The sequence below is a fragment of the Choloepus didactylus genome, chromosome 5 (assembly GCF_015220235.1).
Source record: "Choloepus didactylus isolate mChoDid1 chromosome 5, mChoDid1.pri, whole genome shotgun sequence".
Lineage (NCBI taxonomy): Eukaryota > Metazoa > Chordata > Mammalia > Pilosa > Megalonychidae > Choloepus > Choloepus didactylus.
The window spans coordinates 131,010,958-131,026,614 of NC_051311.1; the positions used below are offsets into that span (position 1 = coordinate 131,010,958).

General features: G+C 37.8%; 1 protein-coding gene across 1 annotated transcript in view; it reads left to right on the forward strand.

Moving 5' to 3' along the window:
• DNAH11 (dynein axonemal heavy chain 11) overlaps window positions 1-15,657 on the forward strand; it is a 415,753-nt gene that overhangs the window by 48,791 nt on the left and 351,305 nt on the right.

The window sequence follows — 15,657 nt, forward strand, 5'->3', positions numbered from 1 at the left end:
TTCCAAACGTTTAAGTTCATCCTAGTTGAACATTGTGCTCATAATAAGCAACTGCTCCCCATTCTTTAGCCTTATTCTGTATCCTGGTAACTTATATTTCACATCTATGAGTTTACATATTATAATTAGTTCATATCAGTGAGACTTTGCAATATTTGTCCCTATGTGTCTTATTTCACTCAATATAGTGCCCTCAGGGTTTCTTCATCAACCCGTTTTATTTAAGACGGTTTTGTTCACACACCGTACATTCTGTCCTAAGTAAACAATGGTTGGTTCCCTGTATAGTCATGTATTTATGTATTCGGCACCATTGCCACTCTGCATATAGGGACATCTCCGTTTCTTCCACAAAGAAGGAGGAAGAGTCAAAGAAAGTATATAGAGAGAAAAAAAAACAAAAACAAAAACGTGGCAGCTAGAAAACAACAAAAGGAAAGATAGCATTAATCTAAAGTAGAATCAAGAGTCAGGCAACATCACCAATGCCAGGAGTCCCATACTCTTCCCCTATGTCCCCCCCACCCCATATGCATTTGGCTTTGGTATATTGCTTTTGCTGTATTAATGGAAGCATAATACAGTGTTTCTGTTAATTATGGTCTCTAGTTTGCATTGATTGTATTCCCCCCCCCGATCCTACCCTACTTTTAACACCTTGCAATGTTGACATTCATTTGTACTACCTCATGTAAACACATATTTGTACCTTTTATTACAATCATCGAGCACTCTAGGTTTCACTGAGTTATACAGTCCCAGTCTTTATCTTTTGTCTTTCATTCTGGTGTCCCCCATGCTCCTAACCTTCCTCTTTCAACCACACTCACAGTCATCTTTGTTCATTGTACTTACATTGCTGTGCTACTATCTCCCCAAATTGTTTTCCTAACCTCTCACTCCTGTCTTTTCCTTTCTGTCTGCAGTGCTTCCTTTAGTGCTTCCTGTAGAGAAGGTATCTTGTTCATAAACTGTTATTGTCTGTTTGAGAATATTTTGAGCTCTTCCTCATATTTGAAGGACAGTTTTGCTGGATATAGGATTCTTGGTTGGTGTTTTTTCTCTTTCAGTATCTTAAATATATCACCCCACTGCCTTCTTGCCTCCATGGTTTCTATTGAGAAATCTGTACATAGTCTTATCAAGCTTCCTTTGTATGTGATGGATCACTTTTCTGTTGCTGCTTTCAGGATTCTCTCTTTATCTTTGACGTTTGATAATCTGATTATTAAGTGTCTTGGCCTATTCAGATATATTCTGTTTGGGGTATGCTGTGCTTCTTGGATCTGTAATTTTATGTCTTTCATAAGAGATTGGAAATTTTCATTGATTATTTCCTCTATTATTGCTTCTGCCCCTTTTCCTTTCTCTTCTCCTTCTGGGACACAAATGACACATGCATTCCTCCATTTCATTTTGTCCTTAAGTTCCCTGAGATGTTGCTCATATTTTTCCATTGTTTTCTCTGTCTGTTCCTTTGTGTGTAGGCTCTCAGGTGCCTTGTTTTCCAATTCCTGAGAGTTTTCTTCTGCCTCTTGAGATCTGCTGTTGTATGTCTCCAATGTTTCTTTCATCTCTTGTGCTGTGCCTTTCATTTCCATAGATTCTGCCAATTGTTTTTTTGAACTTTCAATTTCTACCTTATGTACACCTAGTGTTTTCATTATATCCTTCATCTCTTTTGCCATATCTTCTCTAAACTTTTTGAATTGATTTAGTATTAGTTGTTTAAGTTCCTATATCTCAGTTGAAGTGTAAGTTTTTTCCTTTAACTGGGCCATAACTTCATTTTTCTTAGTGTAGTTTGTAGTTTTCTATTGTCTAGGCATCTGATTTCCTTGGTTGCCCCAATCAGGTTTTCCCAGACCAGAATGGGCCCAGGTCTCAGAAGGAGGCAATAGTATCGCATCTCCATGAGGGTGTCTTAGAAGATTGGTACATCCTGTGAGGCCTCAAGTCACTGTGGCTTTCTACCCAGCAGGTGGCGCCTGTCAGCCTGTAGTTCCAGCCTGGTATAAGGAGGTGTGGGCCATGGCTGTTTTCCCCCAGGCTCTGGTGTCTGGTTCTGAATGGAAGGCAGGTAGTAGAGCTGGGCCCCACCCCTTTCCTCTTAGGGAAGATAGACCCCCTAGGGAGAGGTCATTTTCATTGGAATAGACTCTGCCTGTGCTATCTCCACCCTTGTCTGGGTCAGAGCACTGGGGACTGAAAATGGCTGAGGCTTTCTCCACTGACCCTAAAAAGGGACAGAAAGCCACCTTCAGGGCCAGTCTCTAGCCACCCTCTGGCTCTCCAAGGTCAGTTGTCACCAAAAGCCTCTGTCTGTTTGTTGGGGAGTTGTATCTTGTATTGAGCATTCCACGTTTGTTAATTAAAACCTCAGCAGAGCTCAGCTGAGCTATATTCACTTGCTTGGAGAGTGCTGCTCTCTAGCACCACAAGGCTTTGCAGTTCAGGCCTTGGGGAGAGGGGTCTCCCTCCAGCTCTGTTTTTCAATAATGCAATTGTACTGATATATATATTCACACACAATACAAACCGTCCAAAGTATACAGTCAGTGACAGTATCATCATATTGCTTTGCATACATCACTGTGATCAATTTAAGAACATTTTCATTATTACAGAAAAGAAAAATAAAAAATAAAACTCAAATCCTCCCATATACCTTATCCCCCCTACTATTGACCTATAATATTGTGTGATACATTTGGTACTGTTTATGAAAGTATTAAAATATTACTGTTTACTATAGTCCATAGTTTGTAATAGGTACATTTTTCTCCATTTGCCCCTCTATCATTAACTCATTGTAATAGTGTCGTACATTTGTTCGCATTCATGAAAGAACTTTTTTATATTGCACATTGTCCACCACAAGATTGGCTGTATTGTATGTTCCCAGATTTTAACCTCTACCTTTTCTTCTGGTGACATATATGACTAAACTTCCCCTTTCTACCACATTCACACACCATTCAGTACTGTTAATTATTCTCACGGTAGCATGCTATTGTCACCTCTATCCATTTCCAACCTAGTCAAACATTCTGCACATATTAGGCAACTGCTCCCCATTCTTGAGCTTCATTCTGTATCCTGGTAACCCACAACCTATATTTTATGTCTATGAGTTTACATATTATAATTCATATCATTGAGATCATACAATATTTGTCCTTTTGTGTTTGACTTATTTCACTTAACATAATGTCCTCAGGGTTTATCCATGTTGTTACATGCTTCAGGACTTCATTCTTACTGCTGAATAATAATCCATCATATGTATATATACCATGTTTTGTTTATCCATTCATCTGTTAAGTAAGGGACACTTGGGTTGTTTCCATTTTTTGGCAATTGTGAATATTGCTGCTATGAACATCAGTGTGCAAATGTCTGTGTCCTTGCTTTCACCTCTTTCCAGGTATATCCTGAGTAGTAGGAATGCTTGGTTGTAAGGCACCTCTAAACTTAGCTTCCTGAGGAACCACCAAACCATCCTCCACAGTGGCTGTGCCATTTTACTCCCCGTCCCCCAGCTGTGAATAAGAGTTCCAATTTCTCCATGTCATCTCCAACACTTGTAGTTTCCTGTTTAATAGTGGCCATTCTAGTAGGTATGAAACGATATCTCATTATGGTTTTGATTTGCATTTCTCTAATAGCTAGTGAGGCTGAGCATCTTTTCATGTGCTTTTTAGCCACCTGTATTAATGTCTTTTGGAAAAATGTCTTTTCATGGCTTTTGCCCATTTTTAAATTAAGTTTTTGTCATTGTTGAGTTGTAAGTTTTCTTTATATATTCTGCATGTCAGAATATATAAAGATATGGTTTTCAAATATTTCCTCCCATTCAGTTGGCTGCTTTTTCATCCTTTTGCCAAAGTCCTTTGAAGCAGAGCGGTACTTGATTTTGAGGTGTTCCCATTTAACTATTTTTTTCTTTTGTTGCTTGTGATTTTGGTGCAAAGCCTAAGAAACTACCACCTATCACTAGATCTTGAAGATGTTCCCTACATTTTCTTCTAGGAGTTTTATGTTACTGGTTCTATGTAGTTTTGATCCATTTTGAGTTAATTTTTGTATAGGGTGTGATACTGAGGTCCTCTTTCATTCTTTTAGTTATGGATATCCAATTTTCCCAACACCATTTATTGAAGAGAATGTTTTGTCCCAGTCGAGTGGACTTGGGTACCTTGTCAAAAATCCATTGACCATGGATCTGAGGGTCTGTTTATGGACTCTGAATTTGATTTCATTGATATTTCTGTCTTTATGCCAGTACCATGCTGTTTTGACCACTGTGGCTTTATGATAAGCTTGAGTCAGGAAACATGGTCTCTCCCACTTCATTCTTCTTTTTTAAGATTTTTTTTGGCTATTCAGGGCCCCTTACTTTTTGAAATAAAATTGATTATTAGATTTACATTTCTGCAAAGTAGTCTGCTGGAATTTTGAGTGATATTACATTGTATCTGTAGATCAATTAGGGTAGAATTGACATCTTAATGACATTTAGCCTTTCAATCCATGAACACAAAATGCCTTTCCAATTATTTATGTTGTCTTTGATTTATTTTAGCAATATTTTGTAGTTTTCTGGGTACGGGTCCTTTCCTTTTATTGTAAATGAAAGTTTTTCTTCATTATCTTCTTGGATAGCTCATTTCTAGTGTATAGAAACACCATTGATTTTTGTGTGTTGATCTTATATCCCACTACTTTGCTGAATTCATTTTTTAGCCCAAGTAGATATGTTGTCATTTTTTTCAGGATTTTCTAAATATAGGATCTTGTCATCTACAGGTAGTGAAAGCTTTACTTTTTGTTTCCAATTTGGATGCCTTTTACTTCTTTTTATTGCCTAATTGCACTAGCTAGGACTACTAGCCCAATGTTGAAAAGCAGTGGTGACTGTGGGCATCCTTGTCGTGTTCCCAATCTTAGAGGGAAAGCTTTGTCTCTCACTGTTGAGTATGATATTAGCTGTGGATTTTTTATATATGCCCTTTGTCATGTTGGAGAAGCTTCCTTTGATTCCTGCCTTTTGAAGTGCTTTTATCATGAAAGGATGCTGACTTTTGTTGAATGCCTTTTCTGTGTCAATTGAGATGATCATGTGGTTTTTTCCCTTTTGATTTGTTAATGTGGTGTATTACATTAATTGATTTTCTTGAATTGAGCCATCCTTCTATGCCTGGAATAAAACCCACTTGGTCATGGTGTATAATTCTTTTAATATTCTGATAGATTCAATTTGCAAGTATTTGTTGAGGATTTTTGCATCTATATTCATTAGAGACATTGGTCTGATGTTTTCTTTTTTTGTAATATCTTTGTCTGACTTTGGTATTAGGGTAATGTTGGCTTCATAGAATGAGCTTGCTAGTGTTACCTCTTCTTCAATTTCTTTGGAAGAGTTTGAGCAGGAATGGTATTAATTTTCTTGGAGTGCTCGGTAAAGTTCGGTTATGAAAGCTTTCTGGTCCTGGGCTTTTCTTTGTTGGTAGGTTTTATAGAACAAGTAAAACTAATTCAGTGTCTTTACTTGTGATTAGTTTGTTAAGGTCTTCTATTTCTTCTTGAGTCAGTGTAGGTTGTTTGTGTATTTCTAGGAAGTTGTCCATTTCATCTAAGTTGGCTAGTTTGTTTCCAATTGTTCATAGTAACCTGTTATATTTTTTATTTCTTCTGGGTCCATGGTAATGTCTCCCTCTCATTGTTGATTTTATTTATTTGCTGCTTCTCTCTTTTTGTATTTGTCAGTCTAGTTAAGTATTTGTCAATTTTATTGGTCTTGTCTAAGAACCACTTTGGTTTTATTGATTTTTCTCTATTTTTGTTTTCCATTTCATTAATTCTTCTCTAATCTTTATTTCTTTCCTTCTGCTTGCTTTGGGATTAGTTTTCTCTTCTTTCTCCAGTTTGTCCAGTTGTTTAGTTAGGTTGTTATTTTTCTTTTAAATTCAGTTTTATTGAGATAGATACACATACCATACAGTCATCCATGGTGTACAACCAACTGTTCACAGTACCATCATATAGGTGTACATTCATCACCTCAGTCTATTTTTGAACATTTTCCTTACACCAGAAAGAATCAGAATCAGAATAAAAAATAAAAGTAAAAAAGAACACCCAAATCACCCCTCATCCCACCCTATCTTTCGTTTAGTTTTTGTCCCCATTTTTCTACTCATCCATCCATACACTGGATAAAGGGGTATGATCCACAAGGTTTACTCAATCACACTATCACTCCTTGTAAACTACATTGTTATACAATCATCTTCAAGAGTCAAGGCTGCTGGATTGGAGTTTGGTAGTTTCAGATATTTACTTCTAGCTATTCCAATACATTAAAAACTAGAAAGTGCTAACTATATAGTGCATAAAAATGTCCACCAGAGTGACCTCTCGACTCCATTTGAAATCTCTCAGCTACTGAAGCTTTATTTTGTTTCATTTTGCCTCCCAGTTTTTGTCAAGAAGATGTTCTCAATTCCACAATGCTGGGTTCAGATTCATCCCCAGGAGTCACATCCTGCGTTGCCAGGGAGATTTATACCCCTGGGAGTCAGGTCCCACATAGAGGGGAGGGCAGTGAGTTCACCTGCCAAGGTGGCTTAGAGAGAGAGAAGGCCACATCTGAGCAACGAGAGGCACTCACGGGGAGACTCTTAAGCACAATTATAAGCAGATTTAGCCTCTCCTTTGCAGTAACAACCTTCATAGGGACAAACACCAAGACAGAGGGCTCAACATGTCAAGCCATCAGTCCCCAGTGTTTGTGAGAACATCAGCAACAATCCAGGTGAGTAAGTCCAACACTTCTGCAGCCTCCACCAGTTCTTCAGTGGGGCACCAAATATATATTTTTATTCTCTGCTCAAATTAGTTTGGGATGTGTTGCTATTGCACTCTAACCTATACAGACCTACCTAGCATGACTCACTTCCTATTCAAAGTTCCATGTAATTGTGGTGTTTGAACAAACTGACTGTAGAAGTTAAATTGTTTAGAAAATATAGATCCTGCACCAAATAAACATCTCTTCCCTTGGTCTCTCATGGGTGTTGAAGTTTTAACACACAGTCAGTTTCAACCTTTATTTACCCTTTGGCCCGATTTGCCCTAGTCTTAACCAGATCTGCTTCATTCATATCTCTAATTGAGGTCTGGGCTCTATTTCAGCCCTTTTTTTTTTTTTTTTTTTTTAAACAGTTGCTGTATGCATTAATACTGATGTTCATATCTGCTGAGCTCTAGCTCTGACTTTCAGGTGTCACACATATACCCAATGTTCCAGAGACTGATTGGGTTATACACCAAGGGATCAACATCTCAGAGTTTGAAGATAGCCATTACAATTTAGATATAGATTTGACTGCTGTAAGAGCTTATAATCTAGGGACCATTACAATAATCGTTTCCCTGTTAGGCTGTGCTTTAAGATTCAATTCTGAGTTTACACATTGTAGTTAGTTCATATTGGTGAGGCATTATAGTGTTTGCCTTTGTTTCTGGTGTACTTCACTCAAAATGCTGTCTACAGGATCCATTCACCTTGTTGTGTGTCTCATAGCTTCACTCCTTCTTGTAGTTGCTCAATATTTCATTGTGTGCATACACCACAGTTCGTATTCTGTTCCTTAGTCAACGTACCATTAGGCTACCTCCACTCATTGCAAATCATGAATACTGCCTCCATGACCACCAATGTGCAAATGCCCATTCATGTCTCTGCTCTCAGATCTTCCAATACATACCCCATAATGAGGTTGTAGGACCTTATGGCCCCCACATACTTAGCTTCTTGTGGAGCCACCACGGTGACCTCCAGAAAAGCTACACCATTCTGCCTCCTCATCAACAGTAAATAGGTACATCCCTCTCTCCATGTTTTCTCCAGCACTTTTACCCATATTTATATTTTTTCCTACAATTTTATAGAGATATATTGACATAACATACAATTATGCACAGTGCACAATCAGTTGTTCATGGTATCATCATATAGTTGTACATTTATCACCACAGTCAGCACTTGAACATATTGATTACTATGAAAAGTTTTTTTTGGTGAATAATAAAAAAGATAATAAAAAGAAAAATAAAAAGTCATATTTATTAGTAAGGACAGAAAACACCACTACCAAGAATCCCATAACCCTCCCTTATATCCCCTCTCATACACATTTAACTTTGGTATATTGCCTTTGTTACATTTGATGGAAACATATTATGGTGTTACTGTTGACCATAGACTCCAGTTTGCTTTGATTATGTTTTTTCCCAAATATCATCCGTTTTTCAAGACTCTGCATAGTTGACATTCATTTGTTCTCCCACATATGAGAACATTTCTATGTTTGTACATTTATTAACAGTCATTGGCCACACCAGTTTTTGCCAAGTTATACAGTCCCAGTCTTCATCATCTATCTTTACCTCTGGTGTCATACATTCTCCTATTCCACCTCTTTCAGCTTTACTCACATACATCTTTGTTCAGTGTACTTACAGTATTGTGCTACCATCACATGATATTATGCTATCTATTTCTGGATCTATACTGTCAATCCTGCTGAACATTCTGTGGTTCTTCAGCATCAAATACCTGATCTCTACCCTCTGTCTGTCTCCTGGTAGCCTGTGTTGTCAGCTATTAACTCTCAAAATTTGCTCATTAATGTTAGTTCATATTAGTGAAACCATACAGTATTTGTCCTTTTGTTTCTGGCTAACTTCACTAAACATAATGTCCTAAAGTTTCATCCACATTATTATATGTTCCATGTCTTTATTCTGTCTTACAGCTGCATAATATTCCATCATGTGTATATGCCACAGTTTGTTTATCCACTCTTCCATTGATAGACATTTGGGATGCTTCCATCTCTTGGCAATTGTGAATAATGCCGCAGTAAACATTGGTTTATAAATGTCCGTTTGTGTCCTAACTTTCACTTCCTTTGAGTATGTACCTAGCAATGGAATAGCTGGGTCATATGGCAAATCTATACTTAGCTACCTAAGGAACCTCCACACTGTCTTCCAGAGTGGTTGCACCATTCTACATTCCCACCAGAATGAATAAGTGTGCCTCTTTCTCCACATCCTCTCCAGCACTTGTAATTTTCTGTTTTTCAGATAATGACCATTCTGGTAGGTGTGAGATGATATCTCATTGTGGTTTTGATTTGCATTTCCCTAATAGCCAGTGATGTTGAGCATTTCTTCATATATTTTTGAACTGTTTGTATTTCCTCTTCGGAAAAGTGTCTGTCCATGTCTTTTGCCTGTTTTTGAATTGGGTTGTTTGTCTTTCTGTTGTTGAGTTGTTGGATTGCTTTATATATTCAGGATATTAAACCCTTATCTGATATGTGGTTTCCAAATATTGTCTCCCATTGTGTAGGCTGCCTTTTAACTTTTTTAACAAAGTCCTTTAATGTACAAAAGTGTTTGATTTTGAGGAGATCCCATTTGTCTATTTGTTCTTTGGTTGCTCACACTTTGAGTGTAAGGTCTAGGAAACCACCTCGTATCACAAGATATTTAAGATATTGCCCTACATTTTCTTCTAAGACTCATGATCTTAAGGCTTATGTTTATGTCTTTGATCCAACTGGAGTTAATTTTTGTATAACGTGTGAGGTAGGGGTCCTCTTTCATTCTTTTGGAAATGGATATCCAGTTCTCCAAACACCTTTTATTGAAGAGGCTGCTGTGTCCCAGTTGCTTTTGCTTGACTGTCTTACCAAAGATTGTCTGTAGATGTGAGAGTCTATTTCTGAACACTCAATTCGATTCCATTGGTTGGTGTCTCTCTCCTTATGCCAGTACCATGCTGTTTTGAGCATTGTAGCTTTGTAATATGCTTCAAAGTCAGGTAGTGTGAGACCTCCCACTTTGTTCCTCCTCCTCAAGATATTTTTGGCTGTTCAGGGCACCTAGCACTTACAAATAAATTTGGTTATTGGTTTTTCTATTTCTTCAAAGTAAGTTGTTGGGATTTAATTGGTATTTCATTGAATCTATAAATCAGTTTAGGTAGAGTTGACATCTTAATTATATTTAGTCTTCCAATCCATGAACATGGTATGTTCTTCTATTTTTTTTTAGGTCCTGTTCGATTTCTTTTAGCAGTTTCTTGTAGTTTTCTTTGTATAGGTCTTTTGTGGCCTTCATTAAGTTTATTCCTAAATATTTGATTCTTTTGATTGCTATTGTAAATGGAATGTTTAAAAACTTTCTTCCTCTTTTTGCATGTTACTTGTGTATAAGAACACTACAGATTTTTGCATGTTGATCTTGTAGCCTGCCACTTTGCTATATTCATTGATTAGCTCTAATAATTTTGCTGTAGATTTTTCTGGATTTTCTGCATATAGAATCATGTCATCTGCAAACAGTGAAAGTTTTACTTCTTCTTCTCCAATTTGGATGCCTTTTATTTCTTCTTTTTGCCTAATTGCTCTAGCTAGAGCTTCCAGCACAATGTTGAATAACAATGGTGACAGTGGGCATCCCTGTGTTGTTCCTATCTTAGGGGGAAAGCTTTCAGTCTCTCCCCATTGAGTTCGATGTTAGCTGTGGGTTTTTCATATATTGCCTTTATGATATTGAGAAAGTTCCCTTCTATTCCTATCCTTTGACATGTTTTCATCAAGAAAGGATGCTGGATTCTGTCAGACACCTTTTCTGCATTGATCGAGATGATCATGTGGTTCTTTTGCAATGATTTATTGATGTGATGTATTACATTAATTGATTTTCTTGTGTTGAATCAGCCTTGCATACCTGGAATAAACTCCACTTGGTCATGGTGTATAATTCTTTTAATGTGCTGCTGGATTCGACTTGTGAGTATTTTGTTGAGGATTTTTGCATATATATTCATTAAAGAGATTCCATGGATTCATGGAATGAGTTAGGTAGCTTTCTCTCCTCTTTGATTTTTTTAAAGAGTTTGGGCAGGTTTGGTATTAATTCTTTTCTTGAATGCTTGGTAGAATTCACAGGTGAAGCCTTCTGGTCCTGGGCTTTTTTAGCGGGGAGCTTCCTGATGAGTGACTCAATCTCTTTACTTGTGATTGGTTTGTTGAGGTCATCTGTTTCTTCTTGGGTCAGTGTTGGTTGGTTACGCTTTCCTAGAAAGTTGTCCATTTCATGTAAGTTGTCTAGTTTATTAGCATGTAGTTGCTCGTAGTATCTTCTCATTATCTCCTTTATTTCTGCAGGGTCAGTAGTTATGCTTCCTTTCCCATTTCTGATTGCATTTATTTGCATTGGCTCTCTTTTTTGTTGTTAGCCTAGCTAGAGGTCCATCAATTTTGTTTATTTTCTCAAAGAACCAGCTTTTGGTTCTGTTGATTCTCTCTATTGTTTTCCTCTTCTCAGTTTTGTTTATTTCTGCTCTGATCTTTGTTATTTCTTTCCTTCTGTTTGCTTTGGGGTTAATTTGCTTTTCTTTTTCTAGTTTCTCCAGATGGGCAGTTAATTCCTCAATTTTTGCTTCTTCTCTTTTAATATAGGCATTTAAGGCAATAAATTTCCCTCTCAGCACTGCCTTTGCAGCATCCCATAAGTTTTGATATGTTGTGTTTTCATTTTCACTTGCCTCAAGGTATTTACTAATTTCTCTTGTAATTTCTTCCTTTACCCATTGGTTTTCTAAGAGTATGTTGTTTAGTCCCCATATATTTGTGAATTTTACAATCTTCTGCCTATTATTCATTTCCAACTTCATTCCATTATGATCTGAGAGAGTGTTTTTTATAATACAGTATTTTTAAGTTTGTTGAAACTTGCTTTGTGCCCTAGCATGTGGTCTTTCCTAGAGAATGTTCCATGAGCACTTGAGAAAAACATGTATCCTGCCGTTCTGGGGTGTAGTGTTCTATAAATGTCTGTCAAGTGTAGTTCATTCATCATACAATTCAACATCTCCGTTTCCTTGTTGATTCTCTCTCTAGATGTTCTATCCATTGATGAGAGCGATGTATTGAAGTCTCCAACTATTAATTTGGAGGTATCTACTTCTCCTTTCAGTGTTCTCAGTGTTTGCCTCATGAATTTTGGGGCATGCTGGCTGCGTACATAAATATTTATGATTGTTATGTTTTCTTGATGAATGGACCCTTTTATTAATATATAGTGTCCTTCTTTGTCTCTTTTAATTATTTTACTTTTGAAGTCTAGTTTGATATTAATATAGCTACTCCTACTTTTTTCTGGTTGCTGTTTGTATGAAATATCTTTTTCCAGTCTTTCACTTTCAGCCTATTTTTGTCCTTGTGTCTAACGTGAGTTTCTTGTAGACAGCATATACATGGGTCCTGTTTTTAAATTCATTCTGCCAGTCTGTGTCTTTTTATTGGGGAGTTTAATCCATTAACATTTAGTATTATTACTGTAAGGGCAGTACTTTCTTCTATCATTTTATCTTTTGGATTTTATATGTCTTATTTTTTCCTCTCTCTCTTTTTACCCTTCCTGATAATCTTCATTTCTACACTATTCTCCAGACTTCATTCTCATGTTTTTTCCTGTCAGCCTGTAGCCCTCCCTTTAGTATTCTTGTAGTGCCAGTCTCTTATTCACAAACTGTCTCAGTGTCTGTCTGGAAATATTTTAATCTCTCCCTCATTTTTGAAGGATAGGCTTGCCAGATATAGAATTCTTGGTTGGCAGTTCTTTGATTTCAGTATCTTAAATATATCATACCACTGTCTTCCCACCTCCGTGGTTTCTTTGGAGGAATTGGTACATAGTCTTATTGAGCTTCTCTTGTATGTGATGGCTTGCTTTTCTCTTGCTGCTTTCAAAATTCTCTCTTTGTTTTTGACATTGGACAGTCTGACATTGGACAGTATCTTGGAGTAGGTCTGTTGGAGTGTATTCTGTTTGGGGTGTGCTGTACTTCTTGAATCTCTAATTTTCTGTCTTTCATAAGAGTTGGGAAATTTTCAGTCATTATTTCTTCTATTATTCTTTCTGCCCCTTTTCTCCTCTCATCTCCCTCTGGGACACCCATAACACATACATATGTGCATTTTGTTTTGTCACTTAGCTTCTGAAGACCCTGCTCATAGTTTTCCTTACTTTTCACCATCTGTTCTTTCATGAGTGTGAATTCAGATGTTGGTCTTCCAATTCACTGATCCTTTCTTCTGCCTGTTCAAATCTACTATTGTATCCCTCCATTGTCTTTTTCATCTCCTCCATTATGCCCTTCATTCCCATAAGTTATGCAATTTGCTTTTTCAGGTTTATGAATTCTTCTAGTGTCCTCCTTATATCCTTCATCTGTTTTGCTATGTCTTCCCTCAGTTCCTTGACTTGTTTTTTGAATTGATTTGGCTTTGTTTGAACATCTCCAATTAGTTCTTCCTTTAGTTCATTGAATTGATTTAGCAATAATTGCTTCAACTCCTGTATCTCAGTTGAACTATTAGTTTGTTCCTTTGACTGGTCCATATTTTCATGTTTCCTAGTGTGGCTCATTATCTTAAGCTGTCTAGGCATCTGGCTTTCTTGATTAGTTTATTCTGGAGCTTGTTTTTACTCTTTTACCTAGGACTTTCTTGTTGGTTGGCTTTGTTCTCTAACCTTTGGTGTTCATTTCAGCTTATTCTAGACCCTTAACTTAGATTCTGTTTAGTTGATTAGAGGTTTTCACCTCTTGTTTTTCTGTTTCTTTCCCTGCCTCTATGTAGCCTTTTTGTGTGATGGTCTCCTCAGATATTGTCAACCCCAGTCAGGTTTTCCCAGTTTAGAGAGGCCCAGGTCTCAGGAGAAGGGTATGGAGTTTCCTTGAGAATGAGACCCTCCTGTGAGGCCTTTAGACTGTGCTTCTCCTGTGCTGTCCAGCAGGTGGCACTTGCTAGCCCACAGTTCCCCCACCAGTGTAAGGAGGTGTGGAGCCTTTAGTTCTCTAGGTGACCCTGACCCTGTCAGCGGCATGGCTGAGTGAAGCTGATTTCTGAATTCCAGCCCCTGCGATCTGAGTTCCCAAAAGGTGGGCTACCACTGGAGCTGGGCCATGCTACCCTTTTCTTGGGAAGTTACGGTGTTCAGCAAATTTTCTCTGCCATTAGACTTATTGCCTTGTGTCTCAGAGCTATCTTAGCTCTGCTCTTGCCTGGGCACAGATTGCAAGTCTTTGAGGCTTTCTGTAATGGGCTGGTTAGAATAATTGTTTTACAGAAAGAGAAAAAGATGAGAAGAAGAAAAAGAAGGGCCCAATATGGACTATTTACAGTCCTTGCAGATCTAATGGGCTCTTGAAATGCTAAAAGACAAGGAGTTGAGGGTGATTAAGGAACAATCAAGAAAGCAGAGAACCTGGCTTTTCAGGAAAGGGTCCTTGCCCCCTGGATTTGCATGTGTGCCTGATACTGTTTGAGCCTGGCCCTTCTCTGTATTATGTTCACTGGAACTCCAAAAAGTCTCTGTTTTTATTTATTTGTGTTTTTTTGTTTTGTTTTGTTTTGTTTTTTTTGCTGTTGTTGCTAGCCCTACCTCCTCTCTGTTGGGCTGACTGCTCCCAGATTCTCTGGTGTCTGGTCTCAGTTGATCTATGGTTGGAGTGTTTGTTCTCCCTCCAGTTCCCAGCACTGACAGCCCCTCCCACCATGGGATTGTGCCTGACAGGGAGGAGCACAGGTCCCCTGGCCTCGAGAACTTACAGATTTCGCTGATCTCAGCTGTTCCATGCATTCGTGAGTGTTGTGTGAAGTATGTCCAACCTCAGGTTCCTCTGCGGTGTCCAGTCCACGCAGTTCCTGGCGTTCTGCCAACTGCTCTGGAGGAGTAACTGAAACCCACACCTTACCACTCTGCCATCTTGCCCCGCCTCCTAGGTCACTGGTTTTTGCTCTTTGTTCCTTTTTAAGTAGGTGTTTAGGGTGATAAATTTCCCTCTCAGCGCTGCCTTCATTGCATCTCATAAATTTTGATATGTTGTGTTCTCATTTTCATATGTCTCAAGATATTTACTGATTTCTCTTGCAGATTCTTTTTTGACCCACTGATTAAGAGTTTGCTGTTTAACCTCCATATATTTGGGTGTTTTCCAGTTCTCCATTTGTTATTGTTTTCCAACTTCATTCCATTAAAATCAGAGAAAGTACTTTGTTTAATTTCAATCTTTAAATTTATGAAGACCTGTTTTGTGCCCTGGCATATGTTCTATCCTGGAGAATGTTCCATGAGTACTTGAGAAGAATGCATATCCTGCTGTTTTGGGGGCTCAGTGTTCCATATATGTATGTGAGGCCTAGTTCATGTATCATATAGGTTCTCTGTTTCTTTATTGATCCTCTGTTTAGATGTTCTATCAGAGACAGTGGTGTGATGAAGTCTCCCACTATTATCATAGAGTCGTCTGATAATGCTTTTTAGTGTTACCAGTATTTGTCTCATGTACTTTGGGGCACCTTGATTAGGAACATAAATATTTATGGTTGCTATCTCGTCTTGGTGAATTGCCTCTTTTATTAATATATAGTGTCCTTTCTCTCTTAAAACATTTTTTGCATTTAAACTCTATTTTGTCCCTAACTTTTTTTTGTTGTTGTTGTTACTGCTTGCATGCAATATCTTTTTCCATCCTTTCACTTTCAACCTGTTTGTATCTTTGGGTCT